This window comes from Tiliqua scincoides, chromosome 2 (genome assembly GCF_035046505.1).
Source record: "Tiliqua scincoides isolate rTilSci1 chromosome 2, rTilSci1.hap2, whole genome shotgun sequence".
In the NCBI taxonomy this organism is placed as follows: Eukaryota; Metazoa; Chordata; class Lepidosauria; order Squamata; family Scincidae; genus Tiliqua; species Tiliqua scincoides.
Genome location: NC_089822.1, coordinates 59,366,246 through 59,375,231, shown reverse-complemented (window position 1 = coordinate 59,375,231; position 8,986 = coordinate 59,366,246). Strand labels below are relative to the sequence as shown.

At 43.4% G+C, this 8,986-nt stretch overlaps 1 long non-coding RNA gene across 1 annotated transcript in view; it reads left to right on the top strand.

Moving 5' to 3' along the window:
- The first annotated feature begins 4,982 nt into the window (after window positions 1-4,982).
- LOC136641498 (uncharacterized) overlaps window positions 4,983-8,986 on the top strand; it is a 55,091-nt gene continuing 51,087 nt past the window's right edge. The window contains exon 1 of the long non-coding RNA XR_010793880.1: window positions 4,983-5,060. This is a non-coding gene — a long non-coding RNA (uncharacterized lncRNA). The remainder of the gene's footprint in view (window positions 5,061-8,986) is intronic.

The window sequence follows — 8,986 nt, the reverse complement described above, 5'->3', positions numbered from 1 at the left end:
CAGTGTCAAGCTACACAAGACAAGGGAGATCTGTAACTGGATCTCCTGATGTCTTTCCTGAAAGCAGCTGAGGGTGGAGCTCTGCTCAAATGGCAATGAGGCAGCCTCCCAAATGCTGACTGCAACAGTGGGGTGACATGCAGCAGTGGTATGTTTGCTATCCTATCCTATGTCTTCTAAGCACCACTGAGCTCAAAGCTACTTCTTGCCAATTCCCCATGAAATTCACTTTTATAAACTCTAGTTTGGAATATTAATTTGCCCGTCAAAACCCTTCATCATTATGTCCCTGATATATTATGTCAACTGCCGTCTTGTCTTCAATGCTGGGAGATGCAAGAAGTGAAAATTTTTCATTCTTGTAGTTTGAAAGTTCGGCTATCTGCACTGACTGTTGTTGGCTACCAACAACGCAATCCTCTGGGCCTTCTGTGTCAGAAGTTCTTATGATCTGCTGACCCAGAAAGGCCAGTGATGACAGAAACATCATGCCGCTGTCATGCACATTGGAGCCATTCGTGGAAACAGGCAACAGCTCCACCCCTGTGCTGTACTCAGCAGGCTGCCCTACCAGTGCCAGTACGTTGGCAGCAGGAGTGGGCCATGGGAGGGGAGGGGAGGATAAGGGCATTTGTGGGGAGAGGGAGGTTGGATCCAGTGACAGTCATGCACACCAGATCTTATCCCTAGAACCCCATCCTAGAACACTCCTGCAACACACACTTTGGGAACCCCTGCACTAGTTCCAGAGCTGGTGTGGGTACACCAACTGGCAACCAGAAGTCCTCTATGAAGGCCTTCTGGCTGCCCCCCCCCCCAGCATGCAGTGTTGCCTTCGTTGGCACAGCTATGCTGTACATAGCTGGTACATGCTATGGCATGGCAGAGGATAAGATTGGACTACAAATATATCAATTCACAAATGCTCCTTCTTCCAAATTTCTTCTCCATCAGAGTTCACACCTCCTGAACTTCAGTTTCTGTGATTGTAGAGTTTATTTCATTTTAATAGTAGCAGTTTCCCTGTCTGGTTCAACTGCTCAGTTGAACTCCTCAGTTGAGTTCAAAAAATTATTTGGTATAAAATTATACCAGAAATTATTTCTAAATTTTCTTCTCAAATTATTTCAGCTCTGTATCTGAGTTCAAGTGAAGTGCGACAATAGTATGGCTTAACTGCTGATAGGATATTAGCATAAGTGGGTGAGATGTTTGAACTCATTTCCTTGAAGCTAACAAGAAAAAGTTGTTTCCAGAAGAAGTAAAAGAAATAATTACCTTGATTTCATAACAGCTTGGTAACAAAGGAAGGCAGAAAGTAGCAAGAAACAACTTTTAGAAAATGTTAGACTAGTGCGTCCCAAAATTTTTAGCACCGGGACCCACTTTTTAAAACAACAAACTATTGCAGCCCACTAGAAAAAAAAGAGACCCAAAAAGAAATATTTATATTTATTATTATTAATAATAAATTTATTTATTAATAATAATCAGGGTCCTGTTCTCCCAAGGCTGCTAGAGACTTTACGTATAGTATGTTTGTGTAGGCGTTTGATAGACTCTCTCCAGAAATGGATTCAAGGACTGTTCCCTCAAACCTTTACAGTCATTCCTGGTTATTCAGAAGGCTAAACTGGACAGCAAGATGTTCAGTTAAGGACTTCCAGGTCAGAAAAAAGGCTGACTCTGGGTTCACGCATGATCTACAACACACAAATTACTAGAGAAAATTGGAAAATGTGGCATTTTAATTTGGAGGTATGAAGATTACCTCATACCACAGGTTCACATTCCAGCTAAACATTTTCTTCTGCAAATTGGACAAAAACTTGCAAAGTTTTTTTTTAATGTTTCAAAAACTTTTCATGACTCACCAAAAATCAGCTTGCGACCCACTTGTGGGTCCCGACCCACAGTTTGGGAAACACTGGCTTAGACCATGAGTGTGTTCATAGCACCATAATAGTCAAGAGCTCTTTCATAACACTAAAGGCTTCATCTCAGCTAGGTAAGAATCAGATCTATACCAGGTAGCATTTACTGCCCAGATACCCAGTGTGGGGTTAGATTCCAATCAATTGGTAGCATTATGGATTATTGTTACAGATATTTAAGGAATAGCTGCCCGCATCACCAGCACTCAAGTGAATGGAATATTACCACATGGTTAATATTTACATTAAAAATTATCATCAGATCATCTCCACTTGATGCTCAAGACCACCTTATTGATAAAAATAATGTTGTCTTTGATTTTCTTCAACTGTACCACTTGAAGCTGTTGATAAGGAATTGCATGCTTTACCTCATTCCCCCCCCCCCCCCAGGATAGTTCCTTTTCTTGCCAAAGCTCTGAACTTACTGGCTCTCATCACTTTTCCCTTGTAAGACACTATCACTGGCAATCTGATAATTAACATAACCAATGGAAAATTAGTTGCCCTTAACCATTTTCTTCCTATGAGCAAAAGAAATGCTGGAAGTACAGATTACCCCCCAAACATTTGAGTTTACCATTGGAATAACTCTGTACCCCAGTTAAGTTTCCATCGTTAGACCTGCTAATTTTCATTCTTCGCTCCAGTTAGTTTTCCCGTTCCAGCCACACTTGTTCTTTATGCTATAAAAGTATTCTAAATGACTCCTGACTGCTCTTATTTTAAAGACAAACAATGCGAACAGATGGCCCAAAGCACCCTGTGTAAACAGGGACAATAGTTCTGATTTTTAGATCTTGCTAATCATTGACTGATGGACCATGTCAGTGGTTGGCCAGGTTGGGTTCTGCTCAAGTGCCCACACCCCTCTGAGGTCCCACATGGCCAACCCCCAAACACACTTCATGGTGGTAGTGGAAAGATGTGCTCCCTGGATTGTGTTGCTCTGTTTAGGCCATGGACAATTTACCTGACAGTGGGGGAAGCAGAAAGGTCTGGTGCAAAACTGGTTGGGGCTTGTCTTGCTTCCACCCATCCCCCCAGCCAATTGGGATGTTCCAGTTAGACTGTCTGGATGCAGTGGGTCCAAGAGGAATGAGCATATTTGGGACAGGAACAAGTGCCCACTTGCCCACACATTCACTTGCTCAGCTGACTAAGAACATGGCAGGTAAGCTGGTGATGGGGGAGAGGAATGTTTGGTGGAGAAGGAAATCCTGGCTACGAGGAGGTAACTGAGTATGCATGCATACAAGGGGCCCTGCCTCATTGCTTGCCCATGGGCCCTACACAACCTTGCACCATCCCTTCTCAGAGAGCTTACTGAATTCTGCACAAAAATATCTGCAATTAAGGTTCACTGAAATCAGTAGAACTTACTTCTTAGGCATGCATAGGCCGGAGCCTAAATGTGTATATGTGGAGCGTAAACACACACTTCAAGGCACACTACTACACATATGTTTGTGTTTCTCTTTACAGAACATGTGCTGGTGTGCACGGTGCACTGTGACAAACACTGTCATCTACTTTCAAATAAAATTAATTCCTCTTGCAATTCATGTAAGCACCACAAAAGCTATCTGAGGTAACCAGTTAGTCCTCTAAACAGAAAACATTTTTTTCTGTGTGAGAGTGAGGATTAAACATATCCATATGGGAAAAAGTTTCTTTCACATTAAAATAAATGTTTTGGAGAAGACAAAAGCAAGCATGCTAGTTTCTGTACAGAAAGTTCTGTGTTTCCATAGAGAGGTATATAAATATACAAAAACTTACCACTTACAATCTTGGAAAAACATTTCCATTGTATTCTTATGATCATTTAAACCACCCTTTATTCTATGCATCCACTATTCTGGGAGACCCAAGTGTTTGGGGCAGATTATTTGCTTATTGGTTCTGTGCAGAATTGAGAATTTCCAGGGCATTTTGACAGAGTGAATTTGACAATCCAACAAACTGTTGCACTGTTCACATGACAGTACATATTGTTGTTTACTGGCCTGTTTCAATGAGATCTAATCATGCATAGTCATCTCTTGAGACCATTAACTCCATATGAATGACTCCCATGTCCAAAGTCATCGTAATCGGAACTGCATTCTGCAGAGAGAGAGAGTCATTTTAAATGAATAAATGGCAGAGACAGGGCTGGAGAAGTGAACGAGGCTTCTGAACCGCACTGTAAGCCTTAGTTGCGCACAGAACAAAAAGGTGGTGATTTCCCCCCATATTTCTTTGGTCTGCTCGTCTCTGCAAATCAATTATCGGTCTCAAACAACTGATGTCGCCTGCTGTCGCCTGCTTTGTGTCTACGCCCAGCATATATGGTTTCATAGCAGCAAAACATCTCAATTAAGGCATTATCCAAACAGACTGGGCCTAGCCACGCATTCCAAGCCATGCACTGTGTGTGCTTAACATCTGCTAGAATCCATTTAAGCTGTTATTGTCCATATGGTGCAGGCATGAAAGAATGATACGTCAGTGATGGAAGCCCCCATAATCACTGCCTTTCCTTGCAAACTGCCTCGAATCTCCCAAGACGAGTTATTATTCAGAATTATGTTACCGGACACAAATCTCTTCAGTGGACACGAGCTTAATTAATTTTCAAGTGTATTAATTATGCAGTTTTACATTTCACAGTCATTTCAGCGTAGGCAGGCATTCAGTTGCACAAGAAGGTGCAGAGAATAGAGCTGGAGAGGCAAACAAATGCAGCCAGTGGGAGAGTCAGAATCACAGTTCAAATTGCAGTCATCTAGATAGCCTGCAGCCAACCAGCTCAATAGTACAAGACTGTTAGATCAGCAGCTCTCTCTCTCTCTCTCTCTCTCTCTCTCTCTCTCTCTCGCAGCCATAATGATGGGATCCAAACTGTTGAGAAACATATAGATATTGGCAGTGGCAGATCTCTCATTTATTCTATGGGGCAAATTCCCCAGGCGCAGAGCCTCATGCTCCTTTAGGACCCTGTGGAAGCCTCTCTGAGGCTCCCGACAGAGTCGAAAACTGTGCTTCCAGTTTTCTGGAAGCACAGTTTTAAAAAGCATTGGGGAACCTTCAGGAGGCTTCCTCACTGCATCCTAGAGCTACGCAAGGCACCGCTCACTCCAGGTAAGAGGTGAGGGTGAATTTGCGCACGGGGGGGGGTGGCCTCTCACAGGGGGCACCATCGTGGACCTCTGCCCTGGGGCATGGGGCTGGGGAGGTCAGCCCCTGGATGTTGGATCCAGAAGTTGACTTGTTGCTGATTTATGCATTCTGCAGAATCCAGTGCAGTCAGGGTGGGCAGGGTAGCCAGTGCCTCACCTGACCCAGCAAGTAAAAATGAAAAAGGTTCCAACAAATTTGAAAAAAAACCTTTTGCTTTCCCAAGCTGCTTCTCTCTTCTGCAGCACACAGTCCATTTAAAGCAGTACCCGCACAAACAAAGGAACAAAGAGAGGTGCTGCCAATCAGCTCAATTGCTATGGTGAATTGCAAAGGGCAAAATGGCAAAATAGGAAGGGATGCCTGTGCAACCAGGGAGAGCTACCTGCCCAGTAAGAAAAAAAAGAGAGAGTTTGTGTCATCAGACTATAGGGAGGCAGCAGGAAGACTTGCCTCCAGCAGGTTAAGCTGGAATCATGGGTGTTTTCTAATTTAAAAAAAAGCGGGGTGGCTGGCTAGTCAATCAAAAAATAGTAGGTCACCTGCATTAGCAAGTTCTGGGGTGGCAGCTGGAAGAGTTGCTTCTCTTCTGTTTAAAAAGAGAGCAAATCCAATGAAAAAAGCAGACAACCTGCACAATAGACTAGCTCTTCAAAGCACCAGGAGTGACCATTTTCTAGTTGCTTCCAGTGGCCTGTGCTAAGCTCTCCCCAGCTCTGAGTGGGAGAAGGAGGTGAGTTTAAAAAAAAAATTATTGAGGGGTGGGAGAAGGAGTGTATTCCAGAGACTGAACTGTATTTCTAGAGGGGGGAAGACTGTTTGTTCCAGAGATGAACTTAAGGGGATGGGAGGGGGGAGAGTGAATGTGTGTTGCCTCCCTAGCCTTGATCTCACTGCATGTCACTGGCAGAATCCCATTACTGCAATTTTCCCTGGGCTGCCTCATTCACATTGCAGGTTGGGGCATCACATGCTTGAAGGCTCCCTGCCCCTTCCCTTCCACAAAAACTCTCCCATACAAAATGAATATGTCAGCGAGAAGAGTTCTAGGCCAGTGGTTCTCAAACTTTTTAGTTCGGGACCCACCTTTTAGAATGATAATCTATCCGAAACCCACAAGAAGTGAGGTCATGGCCAGAATTGACATCATCAAGCAAATTAAAATAAATAACTGTAGATGATTAAAGTAAAACAAATGAATAAATAAGGGGAGATGAGATGGGGAAGCCAGCCCTGTTCCGCCAAGTGAATGATCTCTGTTGCCTGCCTGAAATAATCTCAAACCCCCTGCCCTCCAGAAAAAACCAGTAAGATTTTTAGTCCTTCGCAATGCGCAGTTCAATTTAAGTTCTTATATTTGAACCAGTTCAGTGTGATTTGGTATGGAATCAGTTTTAAATCCAGCATATTTTTGTTTGTTTGTTTGGGCTAGATTGATACTCAAAGCTTCCCTCTAAACAGCATTAAAACCCCAAAATGATGAGGAGAGGAAATTAGGCTCCACCGGGGTGTGTGTATATGTGTTTGTGTGAGAGGACTACCAGGACCCAACTGGCTTTAGAAGTCTAAAAAAGAAGAAAAAATTTACCTTACTAGCTGAAGGGGTAAGGTAAAAAGAGGGGCCTTCGGAGCATTTGCTGACATCCACTTTCTTCAGATCAGAACCATTCTGGTAGCCTTGCATTCACCTGTTCCTGACCTTGAACACCAACCAAGGCACAGTTGCTTACTCGTGAGTAAATGCAAATGTGAAGTTTAGTGTTGATTTCCATAGGGCTCAATACATTCATCAGCTTAGAGGGAGGGACTTCCTTCTCAGGTGTTTTGGGGGGGCTTCATTTATAGGATCAGGACCATTCTGGTGTTGTTGGATTTCTCTTGGCTTGTTCTTTGCAATGAACCAAGGCATGTTTGCCTACTTGCAAGTAAACATGCGATATAGCTCAGTTTCACTTTCCATAGGGCTCCATGCATTTGCCTTCTCAGCTTATCAGCTAAAGTTTCACTACCCACCAAGTGGGTCACAACTCATTGTTTGAGAAACCCAGTTCTTGGCTATTTTTCTTTATCATATGTAGATTATCCACATGCAAGTTTTGTGTGTATCAAACATACAGGTTGCCTGCAATCTAATGTAGTACAGCAGTGGTTCCCCAACTTTCCTGGATCACAACACACCTGCTGCCTCCTCAGTCAGGTACCACCATCTTGGATCTCATGAAACCTTGTGAAACCCAAGATTGTGTTGTGAGATCCAAATGTTGTGAGATACGGGCACCACCATCTTGGATCTTGCACAATCTTGTGAGATTCAAGACAGTGGTGCTCATGGAACAAGTAGGAAGAGTCACCAGGGACATCCTGCAGGACAGCCCCTGAGAATTCCTGCAGTATAGGAAAAAATGTAGCATTCTTTAGTACAGGGTTGTCAAACCCAATTCATACAGAGGGCCAAAGTTAGAATTCAGGGCTCCTGCTGAGGGCTGGAAGTGATAATAACATCACTTATGGCAGAAAGTGCCATAATTAAGCAGCTAATGGCCAGAAACCAGACTTTGTTCTCATATAGAAACTCATTAACTACAAATGACAGAAGAGAAAATATGCAAGTCTTGATAATATTTCAAGATTTGGGAAAGCCCAATTTTCATGTGGGCTGCCATTTTAGCTGTAACACCTCAGCAGCTGAGAGCCTGAGGGCCAGATAAAAAACTTCCGGGGGCCGCATCCGGCCCCTGGGCCTTATGTTTGATACCCTTGCTTTAGTAGATTATGTTGTACTGTGAGTATGGCTACTTGAAAGGGGTGGGGCATGTGCCCCTTTTAGGACCTTACTCATCTTGAACAATTGAAAAGCCTTCTTGCTTGACAATGACAAATGCATATAAACAGATCCGTGTCAGTTTTTTGTTGTTGTTACATTGATATACAGTTCTTTCTTTCAGCAAATGCAGTCAAGGCAGCTTACAATTTAAAAGAATGACATTCTATCTACTAGACATGATAGAAAAGGGAAAAGGAATGGAGAAGCGTTGCATTCATAGGCGTAGTCGTTTCTGTAAACAACAGAGTTGAAGCACTGTTTGCTGGGAGATGTACTATGACAGCGCAGAAAACAGGAAGTCCTGCGCCTAGAAGGAATTACAAGGTGTTGCAGCGGTTGCTAGGCATGTTCTATTTGTAAAGAAGAAACACTGTTTGGATTTCACTCATGGCTGTGCTGCTTGATGCGAGGAAAACAAACAATTGGGTACCAGTTCTTACATAAGCGGTGGAATAGACAGTTCTGGAGAAAGGGGAGGAACCAGATGGCAGCTGGTCTCATCTGTGTCAATGGAATCTGCTTTGTCAATGGAATCTGCCACTTACTGCAGGCAAGTGGCAAGGCTAATGATGAAGGCAATTCTGGGAGAAAAGGAGCCAAATCGCTGTTGTTCCCAACCAGTCCAATGAATGGGGTGTTGCAATTCTGTGTTTGATTAGGATCATGGCTAACCCAACCCAACCCCTCTAGTGTTAAAATATATTTACTAAGCATCTATTGGTGCAGGCCAGGCTGTCCAAAGCCTGGGATGTTAGGCAGGCTTTTTTCCCACAGCAATGTGGTCTTCAAGCCACCATGTAGGTATTAATGATGGTCATTCAAGGATATGGAAGAATGGAATGGAGTGACCTTGGTGACAGCCCTTGGATGGGGCTAAAACCGACCCTTGACCCTGTTTATGACAACATATGGAGCAGGAGAAAAAGTTGCCCTCCCCTCTAAGAGTGTTCCAAAATATCAGCCATTTGCTTTGTTCTGCAGAACTAAATGAGAGTCATTGAGAACATGTTCTTGTTTGTATCACCCCAGTCTGAATTACATTTTTTGGTAGAACTAGAGCAGCAAT